The sequence below is a fragment of the Nomascus leucogenys genome, chromosome 9 (genome assembly GCF_006542625.1).
Source record: "Nomascus leucogenys isolate Asia chromosome 9, Asia_NLE_v1, whole genome shotgun sequence".
In the NCBI taxonomy this organism is placed as follows: Eukaryota; Metazoa; Chordata; class Mammalia; order Primates; family Hylobatidae; genus Nomascus; species Nomascus leucogenys.
The window spans coordinates 34,291,200-34,309,975 of NC_044389.1; the positions used below are offsets into that span (position 1 = coordinate 34,291,200).

Below are 18,776 nucleotides of genomic sequence, written 5' to 3' on the forward strand. Positions count from 1 at the left end.
TTTTTCAGCAGGGCATGGGGAACCAATGAAGAATTTAAAATAATAGGCCGGGCATGGTGGCTCATACCTGTAATCCCAGCACTTTGGGAGGCCGAAGCGGGTAGATCACAAAGTCAGAAGATGGAGACAATCCTGGCTAACACGGTGAAACCCCATCTCTACTAAAAATACAAAAAATTAGCTGGGTGTGGTGGCTGGCGCCTGTAGTCTCAGCTACTTGGGAGGCTGAGGCAGGAGAATGGCATGAACCTGGGAGGCGGAGCTTGCAGTGAGCCCAGATCCCGCCTTTGCACTCCAGCCTGGGTGACAGAGCAAGACTCCGTGTCAAAAAAAAAAAAAAAAAAAAGGCTACTTGGGCATATTTGGGCTTTTTTTTTTTTCATTTTTGAGACGGAGTCTCGCGCTATCGCCCAGGCTGGAGTGCAGTGGCACGATCTCAGCTCACTGCAACCTCCACCTCCTGGGTTCAAGTGATTCTCTTGCCTCAGCCTCCTGAGTAGCTAGGACCCAGGCGCCCACCACCATGCCCGGCTAATTTTTAGTAGAGACAGGGTTTCACCGTATTAGCCAGGCTGGTCTCGAACTCCTGACCTTGTGATCCACCTGCCTCGGCCTACCAAAGTGCTAGGATTACAGGCGTGAGCCACCTCACCCGGCCTATTTGGTTGAAGATTTAGAAAGATTATTTTGTTGTCTGTGTAGCAGATGGGTTGAACGAGGGCCAGAATGGATACAAGGTTATCATTGGGGAAACTTGAAGAAAACAAAGCCAGGGAAGATAATACAAATTAGAGTAGTAACATCTAGAATGGATAGGAAGGGATGGATTCAAGAGATAATTACTTATTTATGAGACAGAGTCTTGCTCTGTTACCCAGGCTGGAGTGCAGTGGTGTGATCATGGCTCATTGGAGCCTTGACCTCTTGGCCCAAACAATCTTCCTACCTCAGCCTCCTGAGTAGCTGGGACCACAGGCATGTGCCACCATGCCTGGCTAATTTTTTTGTTTTTTGTAGAGACAGGGGCTGCCTTTGTTGCCCAGGCTGGTCTTGAACTCCTGGGCTCAGGCAGCCCTCCCTCCGTGGCCTCCCAAAATGCTGGAATTATAGATGTGAGACACTGTGCCTGGCCACAAGAGATATTTAGGGTTTGAATTGTTAGGATTGATTGGTGGGTAGAGTGGTTCTTAGATGTCTAGGTTTGGATGATTGAGTGTGTCATTCAGGCTTAGATGAGGTGATGGAGTGCGGAAGACATACTAGGTTTTAGGGAGTAGTTAAAGCCACAAGGGTGAATGAGATCATCCAGTGAAACCATGTAGAGTGAAGAGAGAAGAGGTCATGAGAGAGAACATGAGACTGGATAAAAGTCACATTTAAGGCCAGGCGTGGTGGCTCATACCTGTAATCCCAGCACTTTGGGAGGCTGAGGCAGGCGGATTGCATGAGGTCAAGAGTTCGAGACCAGCCTGGCTAACATTGTGAAACCTGTCTCTACTAAAAATACAAAAATTAGCCGGGCGTGGTGGCGCATGCCTGTAGTCCCAGCTACTTGGGAGGCTGAGGCAGGAGAATCTTTTGAACCCGAGAAGTGGAGGTTGCAGTGAGCTGAGATCATGCCACTGTGCTCCAACCTATGCAAGATTGTGTCTCAAAAAAAAAAAAAAGTCACATTTAAGTGACACAGTGGAATAAAGTCCACAAAAGGAGACAGAAAGAAAAGGAGGAAAATCAATAGAAAGTATCAAGTTTTTATAGGAGCAGAGGAGGAGAGTTTTAAAAAGGAGTGTTCCTGTGGATAGGCTAAATAAGAAGGATTTAAAGTGTCTATTAGGGGGCACAGCTGGCTTGAGCAATTGGAAACAAGATGCGGGACCCCAACGCAGACACTGAATGGAATGATATCTTACACAAAAAGGGCATCTTAAAGTCTGAAAGAATTGGAAGAGGAGGCAGAAGAGGAGCAGCGCATCCTCCAGCAGTCAGTCGTGACAACATAGGAAGATATGACTTTGGAAGAGCTGGAGGATCATGAAGACAAGTTTAATGAGGAGGATGAACGTGCTATTGAAATGTACAGACAGCAGAGACTGGCTGAGTGGAAAGTAACTAAATTGAAGAATAAATTTGAAGAAGTTTTGGAGATCTCAGGGAAGGATTATGTTCAAGAAGTTACTGGCCGGGCGCGGTGGCTCACGCTTGTAATCCCAGCACTTTGGGAGGCCGAGGTGGGCGGATCACGAGGTCAGGAGATTGAGACCACGGTGACACCCCGTCTCTACTAAAAATACACAAAAAAAAAGCTGGGCGTGGTGGCTGGCACCTGTAGTCCCAGCTACTCGGAGAGGCTGAGGCAGGAGAATGGCGTGAACCCGGGAGGTGGAGCTTGCAGTGAGCCGAGATTGCACCACTGCACTGCAGCCTGGGTGACAGAGCGAGACTCCATCTCAAAAAAAAGAAGTTACCAAAGCCGGTGAGGGTTTGTGGGTCGTCTTGCACCTTTACAAACAAGGAATTCCCCTCTTTGCCCGGATAAATCAGCACCTCAGTGGAGTTGCCAGGAAGTTTCCTGATGTCAAATTTATCAAAGCCATTTCAACAACCTGCATACCTAGTTATCCTGATAGGAATCTGCCCATGATATTTGTTTACCTGGAAGGAGATATCAAGGCTCAGTTTATTGGTCCTCTGGTGTTTGGCGACATGAACCTGACAAGAGATGAGTTGGAGTGAAAACTGTCTGAATCTGGAGCAATTAAGATGGACCTGGAGGAAAACCCTAAGAAGCCAGTTGAAGATATATTGCTGTCCTCAGTGCAATTCTCTGTCCCCATGAAGACGGACAGTGATTCCGAGGGTGACTGAGGCTGCAGCTGCTATCACTTTCTTGTGACAAATTGTCTGGACTTTTTAAAAAAGGAAAAAGTAAGAATGAATTCTTCTGATTTTTAGTTTTGTACAAATTATGTTTCAAATCTTTACATTTTAGAAATAATCATTGCTGGGCCGGGCGCAGTGGCTCACGCCTGTAATCCCAGTGCTTTGGGAGGCCAAGGCAGGTGGATCACCTGAGGTTGGGAGTTCGAGACCAGCCTGACCAACATGGAGAAACCCTGTCTCCACTAAAAATACAAAAATAGCTGGGCGTGGTGGTGCATGCCTGTAATCCCAGCTACTCAGGAGGCTGAGGCAGGAGAATCACTTGAACCCAGGAGGCAGAGGTTGTGGTGAGCTGAATCACACCATTGCATGCCAGCCTGGGCAACAAAGCGTAAAACTCCATCTCAAAAAAAAAAAAAAAAGAAATAATCATTGCTGGAAATTCTGTTAAATATTTTGGAACTCTTTTTAAAATTATAGTATTTCATTTAAAACCAGCTATTGGTATGGCACATGTGTATTTTCCTTATTTATATTTTAAGTAAGCCATAAAACCTAGGCACTATTTTTTGACATATAACTATAAAAAGAAATATTTAGTTTTAAATAAATGTGAATAAATAAAAATAAGCTATCTATTAGGATTGGCAATTAGAAAGTCATTGATGACCTTAGGCAGAGCAGTTTTAGTAGATTGGAAGTAAGAATTGAAAGTAAGTAAGGGTCAGTAATTTTTTTCTTTTAAAAGAATGTGGCTGTGAAAGGAAGGCGAAAGGGCAGTAATTAGAGGGAAATGTAGGGTTGAAGGAGAGGTTTTAATGTTTGTTATCAAAAGACGTTGAGGATGTTTACAGGCTGTAAAAGGGAAAGGGTGAAAAGACAGAGGACCCAGGCACTTAGAGTATGTTGTAAAGTAGATTGTTTCAAAATTAATTAACGTATATATTGGTAAGTAAACCAGCTAAGTAGACTATGAATGTTTGGGATATATGTTTGTTGTAACTTATTAGAACAGCAGTCACCAACATATAGAATACTCAAACTCAATTTTAGAAGTCATAGGAAACTAAGAGATTTTCTAGACCAGTTTCTTTATTGAACGTATGAGGAAATTGAGACCTGTGTTTGTACTTTTGCCTTTTAAGTTATTTTATTCAAAATTATTTATGTATTTATTTGATTGTTTTTGAGCCGGAGTCTCACTCTGTTCCGCAGGCTGGAGTGTAGTGGTGCGCTCTCGGCTCACTGCAACCTCTGCCTCCTGGGTTCAAGTAATTCTCCTGTCTTAGCTTTCCGAGTAGCTGGGATTACAGGTGCGCGCCACCACACCTGGCTAATTTTTTTCGTATTTTAGTAGAGACAGGATTTCACCATGTTGCCCAGGCTGGTCTCAAACTCCTGAGCTTAGGCATTCCACCCACCTCGGCCTCCCAAAGTACTAGGATTACTGGCATGAGCCACCGCGTCCAGCCTCAGCTGTGTCTTTAATGTATAAGCTTGTCAGAGCTTTTCTTTTCTTTCTTTTTTTTTTTTTTTGAGATGGAGTCTCACTCTTTCGCCCAGGCTGGAGTAGAGTGGCATGATCTCGGCTCACTGCAATCTTTGCCTCCCGGGTTCACGCCATTCTCCCACCTCAGCCTCCCGAGTAGCTGGGACAACAGGCGCCCGCCACCACGCCTGGCTAATTTTTTGCTTTTGTATTTTTAGTAGAGATGGGGTTTCACCGTGTTAGCCAGGATGGTCTCAATCTCCTGACCTTATGATCCAACCACCTCGACTTCCCAAAGTGCTGGGATTACAGGCGTGAGCCACCGCACCTGGCCGAGCCTTTCTTTTTATAAAAATAATTTTTAAAAGACACAGTAAAGTAGAGTAGGGCTGCAGAGAGGACATCATGGAGTTATGTCATAAATTCACACAACAGTCAGGTGATTTGATATAGTTCACCTTTTTAGCTGGCAGCTTTAAATTAGGTCATTTCATGGTTCTATTTGTCCTTTTGGCATTTCTTTAATGACAAGTGTCATTTTATATATATATATATATATATATATATATATATATATATTATTTTTTTTTTTTTTTTTTTTTTTTTTTTTTTTTTTTTTGAGATGGATTTTCACTCTTGTTGCCCAGGCTGGAGTGCAGTGGCATGATTTTGGCTCACTGCAACCTCTGCCTCCTGGGTTCAAGTGATTCTTCTGTCTTAGCCTCCCAAGTAGCTGGGAGTATAGGCGCCTGCCACCAAGTCCAGCTAATTTTTTTTGGGGGGATATTTTTTAGTAGAGATGGGGTTTCCTCATGTTGGCCAGGCTGGCCTTGAACTCCTGACCTCAGGTGATCCACCCGCCTTGTTCTCCCAAATTTCTAGGATTACAGGTGTGAGCCACCGCATCTGGCCAGGAAAATAATTTTGAAGTCAGCCTTTTCCATTTTTGGGTGGCGGGTGGCTGGGTGGGGGTGGGTCCTCAATCAGATACTTAATGTAACAGCAAAGAAACAAATTCTTCCTTGACTATCCAGGACAATTATTCCAGATGACCATCCTTTAGATTTAAATAGCTACTAATGTTCAGTGTAAAAGAATTGAGAAACTGAGTGCGGTGACCTATAATCCCAGATGCTTGGGAGGTTGAGGAGGAGGGATCACCTGAGGCCAGGAGTTAGAGATCGGCCTGGACAACACAGCAAGACCCCATCTCAAAAACAAAACAAAGACTGGGCATGGTGGCTCATGCCTGTAATCCCAGCACTTTGGGAGGACAAGGGGGAGGACTGTTTGAGCTCAGGAGTTCAAGACCAGTCTGGGCAGCATACTGAGGCTCTATCTCTAAGCTAAACAAAACAAAAAAAGAATTGATAAAATGTTTTGCAAATCTGATGACCTACAACATTTTTTGTTTGTTTGCTTGGGAGTGCAACCTTTGGGTCTGCCTCCCCATTGCAGTACTATCTCCCCACTTGCCAACACTCATCCCAGGTTTATGCTTTTCTTAAGAGGTGTTCCACAATTTAATACCTACTAGTTGAGCTTTTTCATTGAAGAGGGAGTAATAATTACACCTTACAGAGTGCTTTCTTTTTTGATTTTCATAACAAAGGGTTGGAACAGATATTTTTATTATCCTCATTTAAGAAGAGAAAAAAACAGGTAGAAGCTAAGCAAGTTTTCTAATGTCACACCATGCTAAAAAATTGTAAATTCCCATGGAAAGACTTATTCTGACAAAATTATCAATGGTTAGTGTATTTTTTATGAAATTAAAAGTGAAATTATAAGCCTGGGAAATGTTATTGAGGAATGTCTAAAATTCTATTGCTTAGCTCTGTTAAGTAGTTGTAGAGTATTAGTCCCTAATTAATAAACCAAATAAGTAAGATATGCTGTTTGAGTTGGAAGTTTTAATATAGAGTATTGCTAAGCACTTTTAAATCCTTTGTTAAAAATAAAATTGGTTAGATGCAGAAAAGGCTCTTGATCTCCAGGCACGGTGGCTCATGCCTGTAATCCTAGCACTTTTGGAGGCCAAGGCGGGCAGATCACAAGGTCAAGAGATCGAGACCATCCTGGCCAACATGGTGAAGCCCCATCTCTACTAAAAATACAAAAATTAGCTAGGCATGGTGGCATTTCTGTAGTCCCAGCTACTTGAGAGGCTGAGACCGGAGAATCACTTGAACTTATGCCTGGGAGGCATAGGTTGCAGTGAGCCAAGATTGCGCCACTGCACTCCAGCCTGGGGACAGAGCGAGACTCTGTCTCAAAAAAAAAAAAAAATGCTTTTGATAAAATTCAACATCCTGTCTGGGTGCAGTGGCTGATGCCTATAATCCCAGCACTTTGGGAGGCCGAGACGGGTGGATCACTTGAGGTCAGGAGTTCAAGACCAGCCTGGCCAACATGGTGAAACCCCATCTCTACTAAAAATACAGTATTAGCCGGGCTTGGTGGCAGGCACCTGTAATCCCAGTTACTTGGGAGGCTGAGGCAGGAGAATTGCTTGAACCTGGGAGGCGGAGGTTTCAGTGAGCCAAGATCATGCTACTACACTCCAGCCTGGGTGACAGAGCAAGACTCTGTCTCAAAAAAAAAACAAAAACCCAAAAAACAACAACAAAAAAGCCTCTCAGTAAACTAGATATTGAAGGAACATACCTTAAAATAATAAGAGCCATCTATGACCAACCCACAGCCAACCTCATGCTGAATGGGCAGAAGCCGGAAGCATTCCCTTGAAAACTGGCACAAGACAAGGATGCCCTTTTTCACTACTCCTATTCAGCACAGTATTGGAAGTCCTGGCCAGGGAGATCAGGGAAGAGAAAGAAAGGGCATCCAGATAGGAAGAAAAGAAGTAAAACTATCCATGTTGGCAGATGACATGATTCTATATCTAGAAAACCTCATAGTCTTGGCCCAAAAGCTCCTTCAGCTGATAGCTTCAGCAAAGTTTCAGGACACAGAATAAACACAGAAATCACTAGCATTCCTAGACACCGACAACAGCCAAGTTGAGAGCCAAATTAGAAACGCAATCCCATTCAAAATTGCCACAAAAAGTATAAAGTATTAATACCTAGGAATACAGTTAACCAGGGAGGTGAAAGATCTCTATAATGAGAATTACAAAATATTGCTCAAAGAAATCAGAGATGACACAAACAAATGGAAAAACATTCCATGATTATGGATAGGAAGAATCAATATCATTAAAATGGCCATACTATCCAAAGCAATTTACAGATTCAATGATATTCCTATCAAACTATCAATGGCGTTCTACACAGAACTAGAAAAAAAATTTTAAAATTCATATGGAACCAAAAAAGAGCCCAAAAGCCAAGGGCATCCTAAGGAAAAAGAACAAAGCTGGAGGCATCATGTTACCCCACTCAAACTATACTACAGTGCTACAGTAACCAAAACAGCATGGTACTAGCACAAAACAGACACGTAAACCAGTGGAACAGAATAGAGAGCCCAGAAATAAGGTCCATACCTACAACCATCTGATCTTCGACAAAAGCTGACAAAAACTAGCAATAGGGAAAGGACTCCCTATTCAATAAATGGTGCTGGGATAACTGGCTAGCCATATGCAGAAGATTGAAGCTGGACCCCTTCTTTATACCATGCACAAAAATCAATGCAAGATGGTTTAAAGACTTACATGTAAAACCCAAAAGTATAAAAACCCTGGAAGATAGCCTAGGCAATACATTTTGGACATAGGAACTGGCAAAGATTTCATGACGAAGACACCAAAAGCAATTACAACAAAAGCAAAAATTGACAAATGGCATCTAATTAAACTTAAGAATTTCTGCACAGCAAACTACCAACAGAGTAAACAGACAGACTACAGAATGGGAGAAAATTTTTGCAAACTATGCATCTGACAAAGGTCTGATAACTAGCATCTAAAAGGAACTTAAACAAATTTACAAGAGAAAAACAACTCCATTAAAAAGTGGGCAAAGGACATGAACACTTTTCAAAAGAAGACATACATATGACCAACAAGCATATGAAGGAAAGCTCACCATCACTGATCATTAGAGAAATGCAGATCAAAACCACAATAAGATAACCATCTCACACCAGTTAGAATGGCTATTGTTAAAAAGTCAATTAATAACAGATGCTGGCAAGGTTGTGGAGAAAAGGGAATTCTTATACACTGTAGGTGGGAGTGTAAATTAGTTCAGCCATTATGGAAAATGATTCCTTTCCACAGCGATTCCCTTGTTTTGTGATTCCTCAAAGAGCTAAAAACAGAACTATCATTTGACCAAGCAATCCCATTACTGGGTATATACCCAAAGGAATATAAATTGTTCTAGCATAAAGACACATGCATGCATATGTTCATTGCAGCACTATTCACAATAGCAAAGACATGGAATCAACCTAAATGCCCATCAATGGCAGACTGGATAAAGGAAATGGGTACATATACACCATGGAATACTATGGAGCCATACAAAAGAATGAGACCATGTGCTGTGCAGGAACATGGATGGAGCTGGAGGCCATTACACTTAGGAAACTAATGCAGGAACAGAAAACCACATACCACGTGTTCTTACTTATAAGTGAGAGCTAAATGATGAGAACACGCGGACACAAAGAGGGGAACAACAGACACTGGGTCCTACTGGAGGGTGGAGGCTGGGAGGAGGGAGAAGATCAGAAAAAATAAGTATTAGGTACTAGGCCTTTACTTGGGTGAGAAAATAATTTGTACAATAAACCCCTGTCACACGAGTTTACCTATATAACAAACCTGCACTTGTACCCCTGAACCTAAAATATAGGTTAAAAAAATTTTTGAATAAAATTGCCTAGTTTATCCAACAGTTAGAATTGGCATTTGATGAATATTTTGAATAATATGATTTCATTAAAAATAATGGTTTTGTTAATTTTGTACAAAACATAGTTTTGTAGCCTATAAAATGAATTTATAGGTATGAGAGGACTGGCTGCTAATTTTTCTATCTTATAATTGAAGATGAATTGCATTGGTTTATGTAGTAGACTGATGGACATGGTAGAATACGCATGTTAAGGTCAGACGGATCAGAATTACAGTATTTCTAGTTTTAATTCTTGTTTTTAAAATAGCTTTATTGAGATACACACATAACATAAAATTCACCTGTTCAAAGTATAGAATTCAGTAGTTTTCTGTTGTGAATTACTTTCAGTAGTTTTCACAGAGTCATGCGGTAATCACCACTGTCTTATTTTATTTTATTTTTATTTATTTATTTATTTATTTATTTATTTATTTATTTATTTTGAGATGGAGTCTTGCTCTGTTGCCCAGGTTGGAGTATAGTGGCATGATCTTGGCTCACTGCAACCTCTGCCTCCCAGGTTCGAGTGATTCTTCTGCCTTAGCCTCCCGAGTAGGTGGGATTACAGGCACCTACCACCATGCCTGGCTAATTTTGTATTTTTAGTAGAGATGGGGTTTCACCATGTTGGCCCAGGTGGTCTTGAACTCCTGACCTTAAGTGATCCATCCGCCTCAGCCTCCCAAAGTGCTAGGATTACAGGCATGAGCCACCATGCCCAGCCTATTTTTTTTTTTTTTCTTTAGATAGGATCTTATTCTGTTACCCAGGCTGGAGTGCAGTGGCATGATCCAGGCTCCGTGCAACCTCTGCCTCCTGGGTTGAAGTGATTCTCCTGCCTCAGCCTCCCAAGTAGCTGGGATTATAGGCGTGCTCCACCATGCCCGACTAATGTTTGTATTTTTAGTAGAGATGGGGTTTTGTCATGTTGGCCAGGCTGGTCTCTAACTCCTGACCTCAAATGATCCACCCACCTCGGCCTCCCAAAGTGCTGGAATTACAGGTGCTAAGCCCAGCCTAATTTTTTGTATTTTTAGTAGAGACGGGGTTTTGTTGTGTTGGCCAGGCTGATTTCAAACTTCTGGCCTCAAATGATTTGCCTCACTCAGCCTCCAAAAGTGCTGGGATTACAGGTGTGAGCCACCGCACCTGGCCTTAGGTGGTGGTGGTGGTGGTGGTTGTTTTTTTTAACTTGTGCTTTTGGTGTCATATTGCTTAGTGCAAGGCCACAAAGATTTGCTTCTGTGTTTTCTCTGAAGAGTTTTAGCTCTTATATTTGGATCTCTTACCCATTTTGAGTTAATTTTTGTATATGGTGTGAGGTAGGTCCAACTTCATTTTTGCGCATGTGAACATCCAACACCATTTGTTGAAAAATGTTCTTTCCTTATGGAATTGTGTTAGTATCCTGGGCTTGAGATACGAAACAGGCAACACCTGGCCGCTTCTGAAACCTGCAGATGTATTTTTCACCCAAGAAAATTTGAATTTTGAGACCCATTCTCTTGGATAACTATGTTGATGAGAAGTGAGTATATATAGACCTCATTTTGGAAGCCCAGTGATCATGTTCTGTACATGACTACAAAAAGTGCAAATGGTAGCCAGTTCCCATTTTTCTACCACTTAACAACTTGGAGCTGCTACTTTTTGTTTCCAACAAGATTTTGTTTTACGTTGATGTCCCTCTGCAGGGTACCTTGGGGTTCCTTCATAATACCTGTGTGTTTCTTCAGAATGATGTTGACATTTTCTGGAATGTCAACAGCCTGATTGCTGAGAATTATTTTCATTCTTGCAGTAGATGTGGCAAAGCTTCAACTGTTATTGTTGAATTGTCTATTTCTCACTTCAGTTCTGTCAGTTTATGCTTAGTGTACTTTGGGGCTCTGTTAGGTGCTCTGGTTTTAATTTTATTGTGCATCAAAATTATGCACAATATGGATTGGATTCTCTGTATGTTAGTACTGTTGATAACTAAATAAAACAATGTTTCTGTCTCATGTGCTGTGACCAATAAGTGGAGCTTGTTTTGATATGGATTAGATGCTTAAAAGATTTTCAGTTTCATCAATAGTAGATTGTCATATCTGGATTACATAAAGAAGCACTTGTCTCTGAGAAGGCTCTTGACTTCAGTGGGGCTGTGGTTCATCATAAGGGCCTGTGTGTATGTGAGTTACAGTGAACTGCAGCACTTTAAACACGGCTGAGATAAAGTACTTAAATAATCACTTTGTCAGTATATTAATTTTTATTGAGATTAAAGGGTAGATGATAGTAATATTTCTTGACTGTCCCTAGAAGAATTTGTGTCAGTAACTATTAATAGCATCTACTTTTTATACAGCCAAGTCATAAACTATATCTGGCTTGACAGGAAGAAGCAAATAGATAAATATCTATTATATTTCATGGATATTCATTCATTCCCTCCCTCCCTCCCTCCCTCCCTCCCTTCCTTCCTTCCTTCCTTCCTTCAGCTGTAGTGCAGTGGCATGATCCCAGCTCACTGCAGCTTCAACCTCCGTGGCTCAAGTGATCTTCCTGCCTTAGCCCCCTAACCCCTCCAGTGGGTGGGACTATAAATGCATGCCACCATGCCTGGCTAATTTTTGTATTTTTTGTAGAGTCAGGGTTTCACCATGTTGCCCAGGCTGGTCTTGAACTCCTGGACTCAAGCAGTCCACCTGCTTTGGCCTCCCAAAGTGCTGGAATTACAGGCGTGAGCCACCATGCCAAGTCAATGAATATTATTTCCTTTTAATCTTCATAGCAATCTTTTGAGGTGGGAGGTAGTGTTCTTACTTTACAAATGAGGGAATTGAAACCCAGAGCCCAGAGATTTATTAATTTGGCTAAGGTCACTGATAAGTTCTCTTTTCATTCTGTCATTCTTTCAACAAATATGCCAGGCTTTGAAGGTGCAGCCATGACCCAGTCAGACACTTGCCCTCAGGAAGGGACTTGTCTGGTGGAGCCCTTTTACTGATACTTCTTTGAGCCATATTTCATATAGTAGTGACATATATTTGTAGAATTCTTTATGAAGTATTTCTGCATTGTCATCTAATTTTCTAATCCTTACCGCAGTCCTGTGACCCAGATGGGTTAGATATTATCCCCATTTGAAAGTAGGGAAACCGATACTTAGGGTTATTAAGGTCATATAGTTAGTAAATGTCTGAACCAGTACACAAACCCAGATCATTTGGCTCCAACAATCCTGCACTTTTTCCATTACACCACATTGTCTCATGATTTCACATGAAACTGTAAGCCTAGATCACCAAGAGTGATATCCTGGAAAGAAACCAGTCTAGCGGCACTTAGCAAAGGAGAGCTCAACCAGGGAATGGTATGTGGGAAAAGAATAAAATCCAGAGACCCAAAAGCTGTGTCTAGTGTGCTGAAATGGACTTATTGTTAAATAATGGTAGTGAGAAGAAATTTGGAGAGAGACTAAAACATGAAAAATATTAAATGGACTTGGTCTTAACAGCACCTAGACAGGCTTAGGACACAGTAATCGGCAGGGGCTTTTTTTTTTTCTAGAACAAACACCTGAAACACAGTGAATTTAAGAGGAAGAGGCCCAAATATCAGACTCTGTGCAGAGCTACATGCCGCTGCAAATCAGGGTGTAATCTTAGAGGAGGGAATTGCTTTGTTTTACATTGTTTACTTTGGCTACTTTCATGTATGTTCAGAGATGGTAATCTATCCTATAAAAACATTCGAGTGCTTTTTCTGTGTAAAAGCACTTTTAGGCATTGTGGGAGTGATACCAAGGTAAGTTTGACACCATCATTGCCCATAAGAAGTGTGTAACCTAGTAAGGAGATTTTGCTGCATGCAAATATGCTTGTTCATCTGGAGTCTATTATGTACAAGATCGTGTACCAGGTATTTAGGAGACAAGGGTAGATAAGTTAGAAATTGCTCCTGAGCCTTTGGCTTATACTCTCAGTTGCTTAGAGAGTATTTGCTACCTCCTTCCCTTAATCTAAGTAATTACAGACCTTTTAAAGTAGAAAGCAGGACTTGAAATTCTCTTGGCAAAACAGTAGTCAATTCTGCCATCCTTGTGATTTGGCCACAAACAAAACCTGACAGCCTATGGGTCAGAGCATAGGTGTCATACTAGAAAATATTTGCATCATATTTAACAGCCAAAGGATTAATGCACAGGATATGTAAAGACTCTGACAAATCATTAAGGAAAAATGCAAACATCATAACAGAAAAAAATGGACAAAGAATTTGAACAGGAGGTCATCGAATGGGAAATTCAAAAGGCTAAAAAAGTAAAAATGTATGTTCAGTCTTACTTTTTATCAGGAAAATGATGATTCCATAATGAAATATTATTTCTGCCTCTCATTGGCAAAAATAATAGTAATAGCAAACTTAAGTAATAAGAAATCTTTGAGTACTTTCTAAACTGTAGGCAGAACAATCCACAGCAATCCTGTGAGATAGGTACTATTATTATTATTACTGTTTTATTGATAAGGGACTTGAGGCACAAGAGTAGATGTCCAAGGTCAGACATCTCATGCTTATTGAACCCCCATTTGAACTCAGGCAGTCAGTGTCTAGAGCCTGCACTCTTTTTTGTTGTTGCCTAGGCTGGACTCGAACTTCTGGGCTCAAACAGTCCTCCTGCCGCAGCCTCCTGAGTATCTGGGACTACCCGGCATAGTTTAGAGCCTGCACTCTTCATCACCAGAGTAGTGCCCTTGTCTGGGTTGGCTATTATGCTGTGTACCCAGCCTCTAGAACAATGCCTAACAGAAAGAAAACATTTAAATATCTGTTGAATGAATGGATACAGGTAATTAATTTTTAAAACAAAAGCATATTAGGCACATCATTTTGGAGGGTAATTTGTCAGTATCAAAAAAAAAAAAAAAAAAAAGCTACACATGGCCGGGTGCGGTGGCTCATGCCTGTAATCCCAGCACTTTGGGAGGCCGAGGCAAGTGGCTTACCTGAGGTCAGGAGATCGAGACCAGCCTGGCCAACATGGTGAAACCCCGTCTCTACTAAAAATACAAAAATTAGCCGGGCATGGTTGCAGGCGCCTGTAATCCCAGCTACTCAGGAGGTTGAGGCAGCAGAATTGCTTGAACCTGGGGATAAGGAGGTTGCAGTGAGCCAAGATCGTGCCACTACACTCAAGCCTGGGCAACAAGAGCAAAACTCTGTCTCAAAAAAAAAAAAAAAAAAAAAGATACACACTAATGACTCAGTAATTCTGCATCTTAATGTCTTAATGTTTATCTTGCGTGCACGCACACACACACACACGTGTCCAAGGAGGCATATACAAGGGCGTTAATGGGAGCATTCTTGGCGATCATTGAAAAATAGGGGAAAATGTAAATGCTTATTCGTGCTTTATATAACTGATAAATAACAAGAAAACTACGATATGGTTATATTTTAGAATTCTATGTGTACAATTAAAACAAAGTAGTTGTAATCCCAGCTTCTCGGGCAGCTGAGGCACGAGAATTGCTTGAACCTGGGAGGCGAAGGTTGCAGTGAGCTGAGATCGTGCCACTGCACTCCAACCTGGGCAACAGAGCCAGACTCCATCTCAAAAACAAACAAAGTAGCTTATCTGGAAAGATATCTAGTATATATTATTGAGTGAGAAAAACAAGTTATAGAGCCTTCTCTACCAAAATAGATTCTAGATGATGAAAGAGTGAAGCAAACAAAAGTAACATGAAAATAGCATAGAAAACATGGGCTAATGTGTTCCTAATGTTGGTATAAAAAAGGCTTTTTCTAAGCATGATGTGAAATACAGAAGCCAAAAATGAAGATTGATGAATTTGACTACATAAAATGGAAGAACTTCATATAAAAAAACTCACTCAAACATTAAACTGAAACTAAGATTCTAAACATGATACATATAAGGAATATTTGTAGGCAATTTGCAGGAAGGCCAATAAACATATGAAAGATATAAATAGATGTTTAGCTTTTATTCATAATGAAAAATACAAATTAGAAAATAAAGTTCCATTTACTACCTGTGAGATTGGTAAAAGATTGATTTTATTCAATAATGATTAGAGCATGAAGGAAAATTCTTGTATATACCCCTTTGAGGAAATAAAAACAAACAGCATGTTTGGTGGAAAACTTGGCAGTATTTATTAAAATTTAAAATGTGCACTACCTTTCTCTCAAACTTTGCTTTTAGATATTTATTGCACGTTAAAGGGTAAAGATACAGGTACAAGGACATTCATTATATTGTTGATATGCATAAAAACATGGAAGCAATCTAAAGGCTTATTGATAGGGATAAGAGCTAAATTGTAGTATTATATGTCTATTTAATGGAATGCTATTCAGCTGTTTAAAAAGACAACAAGTCTAGATGTACATGCATAACTTATTTAATACTGCACTGTGTAGTGCTGATTGATTATAATGCTATGCTAAACAGCATGTATGAATATATTATAATAGTATATAACAATAGACATGTATATATTTTTAAAATCCATAGTAGTAACCTGTTAACCTATACCTCTCTCCCTGCTCTGTAGTGCTTACTGCCATCTGTAGTGGGAGTATTAATAAATTCAGATATACTATGGTGTTTATATGTTATTAAACTATATTTTTTTCTTTTCCTTTTTCTCTTTCTCTTTTTTTTTTATTAATTTTTTTTTTGCACACAAAAACAATAAACATTTTCTAAAAATACATACAAACAAAAAGATGCGTATCAAACATATTAGGAAGGTTACACATGGGAAGTCGGGGAATAGAAATGGGGGGTGGGAGTTAAAATAAGGTAGAGAGGTACTTTATGTGGATCAGTGATAATAACTCAATCCTCTATTTCACAAAGAAGAGGGAGAAGGAAGAGGAAGAAAAAGAAAGTGGGATAAAGGATCAGAAAGGGAGGAAAATAGAAAAAATTAGAGTATGACTCCAGGGTAGACCTGTTTTGTTGTCTCTGAGTTGGTTGGTTGGTTTGTCTGTTGTATTTTTCATGTTTCGCCAAGTTGGCCAGACTGGTCTCGAACTCCTAGTCCGAAGTGATCAACCCGCCTCGCCCCCCAGAGTGCTGGGACCACAGGCGTGAGCCACCACGACCAGCCCCCACATTGCTTCTGGCCTCCATTGTAGACCTCCCAGACGGAGCGGCCGGGCAGAGGCGCTCCTCACTTCTTCCCAGACACGGGGCGGCCGGGCAGAGGCGCTCCTCACTTCCCAGACGGGGCGGCCAGGCAGAGACGCTCCTCACTTCTTCCCAGACGATAGGTGGCCGGGCAGAGGCGCCCCTCACTTCCCAGACAATGGGTGGCCGGGCAGAGGCGCTCCTCACTTCCCAGACGATGGGTGGCCGGGCAGAGGTGCTCCTCACTTCCCAGACGGGGCGGCCAGGCAGAGGCGCTCCTCACTTCCCAGACGGGGCGGCCGGGCAGAGGCGCTCCTCACTTCTTCCCAGACGGGGCGGCCGGGCAGAGGCGCTCCTCACTTCTTCCCGGACGGGGCGGCCGGGCAGAGGCGCTCCTCACTTCTTCCCGGACGGGGCGGCCGGGCAGAGGCGGTCCTCACTTCCCAGACGGGGCGGCCGGGCAGAGGCGCTCCTCACTTCCCGACGGGGCGGCCGGGCAGAGGCGCTCCTCACTTCTTCCCGGACGGGGCGGCCGGGCAGAGGCGCTCCTCACTTCTTCCCGGACGGGCGGCGGGCAGAGGCGCTCCTCACTTCTTCCGGACGGGGCGGCCGGGCAGAGGCGCTCCTCACCTCCCAGACGATAGGTGGCCGGGCAGAGGCGCTCCTCATTTCACAGATGGGGCGGCCGGGCAGAGGCGCTCCTCACTTCCCTGACGGGGCGGCTGGGCAGAGGCGCTCCTCACTTCCCAGACGGTGGGTGGCCGGGCAGAGGTGCTCCTCACTTCCCAGACGGTGGGTGGCCGGGCAGAGGCGCTCCTCACTTCCCAGACGGGGCGGCCGGGCAGAGGCCTCCTCACTTCCCAGACGATGGGTGGCCGTGCAGAGGCGCTCCTCACTTCCCAGACGGGGCGGCCGGGCAGAGGCGCTCCTCACTTCTTCCCGGACGGGGCGGCCGGGCAGAGGCGCTCCCCACGTCCCAGACGGGGCGGTGGCCGGGCAGGGGCTCGGGAGGCTGAGGCGGGCAGAGCACTCGGCGTCAGGAGCTGGCGAGCAGCGTGGCCAACATGGCGACCGCGCGCCTGCAGCCAAACGAGAAAAAGCAGGCAGCGGTGGCATGTGGCGGCAGTCCCAGGCAGTCCGAGGCGCGGGCAGCAGCGAGCTGAGTAGATTGCAGCCTGGGGCACAGAGGGAAAGAGAAAGAAAGAAAGAAGGAAGGAAGGAAGGAAGGAAGGTCTCTTTCTCTTTTCTTTGCAAAACAGTGAGCACAGCTTCTAGCTCATGGAAGCATTTTTACACTGAAAATATTTCTAAAGGGTGAAAAGAGGTAAAGGAGGAATGTTGTTTCCTAATAGATACATACCTAGTGGTTAAGAATCTGAGATGTGAAACCAGATTGCCTAGATTCAAATTCTGGCTGTGTCACTGTGTGTGACCTTGTGCAAGTCACTTAAATTCTTCTTGCCTTAAATATTTCTTCATTATCCATACAACAAATATTTGAGTGCTTACTGTATATCCCAGACACTGTTCTGGGTGCCAGCAATACAACAAAGAGCATTAAGAGAAGATCTCTGCCCTCTTGTAGTATACATCTTGGAGGGCCTAATTATACCCACCATTTAGGATTGTAAAGAAGAGTAAAAGTTTAATACCTAAAAAGCACTTGGAAGAGTGTCTGGTACATAGTGGTCAATAAATGTTATTATTCCCTCTATTCTTTCCTGCAAAATAGACACAGAGTGTTTTTTACTTTTATTTTGGACACAGAGTATTAATGTATTAACTAGTTTATGAAAGTTTTTGATAAATGCAATAGCATTAAAAGATATATGAAGTCTGTTTCAGTATGGTCTTTTTTTTTTTTTTCCTCCAAGACAGAGTCTCACTCTGTCGCCCAGGCTGGAGTGCAGTGGCCCGATCTCAGCTCACTGCAACCTCCGCTTCCTGGGTTCAAGCAATTCTCCTGCCTCAGCCTCCCGAGTAGCTGGGACTATAGGTTTGCGGCACCATGTCCAGCTAATTTTTGTATTTTTTAGTAGAGATGGGGTTTCACCATGTTGGCCAGGCTGGTCTCGAACTCCTGACCTTGTGATCTGCCCACCTTAGCCTCCCAAAGTGCTGGGATTACAGGCGTGAGCCACCGTGCCCGGCCCGTATAGTCTTATATTTGTCCACAATCTGGGTGCTCCCATACATTGTTTGTCATTGAGCTCTAACTTGGTAGACTTGTACACTACTGGCCAGTAAATCTTACCATATGCCATGTTACAAAAGCTCTCAAACAGTGAGTGCTCTGTCACATATTTAGAATGTGTTAATGTCGAAGTGAAAATTTTACAGTGGTTCTTTTAAGGAGTCTTGATGGAAATGATAGAGA

General features: G+C 42.7%; 1 protein-coding gene and 1 pseudogene across 2 annotated transcripts in view; both read left to right on the forward strand.

Moving 5' to 3' along the window:
• ZFYVE9 (zinc finger FYVE-type containing 9) overlaps positions 1-18,776 on the forward strand; it is a 202,904-nt gene that overhangs the window by 31,961 nt on the left and 152,167 nt on the right. The window lies entirely within an intron of this gene.
• Positions 1,868-2,865, forward strand: LOC100605985 (annotated as a pseudogene).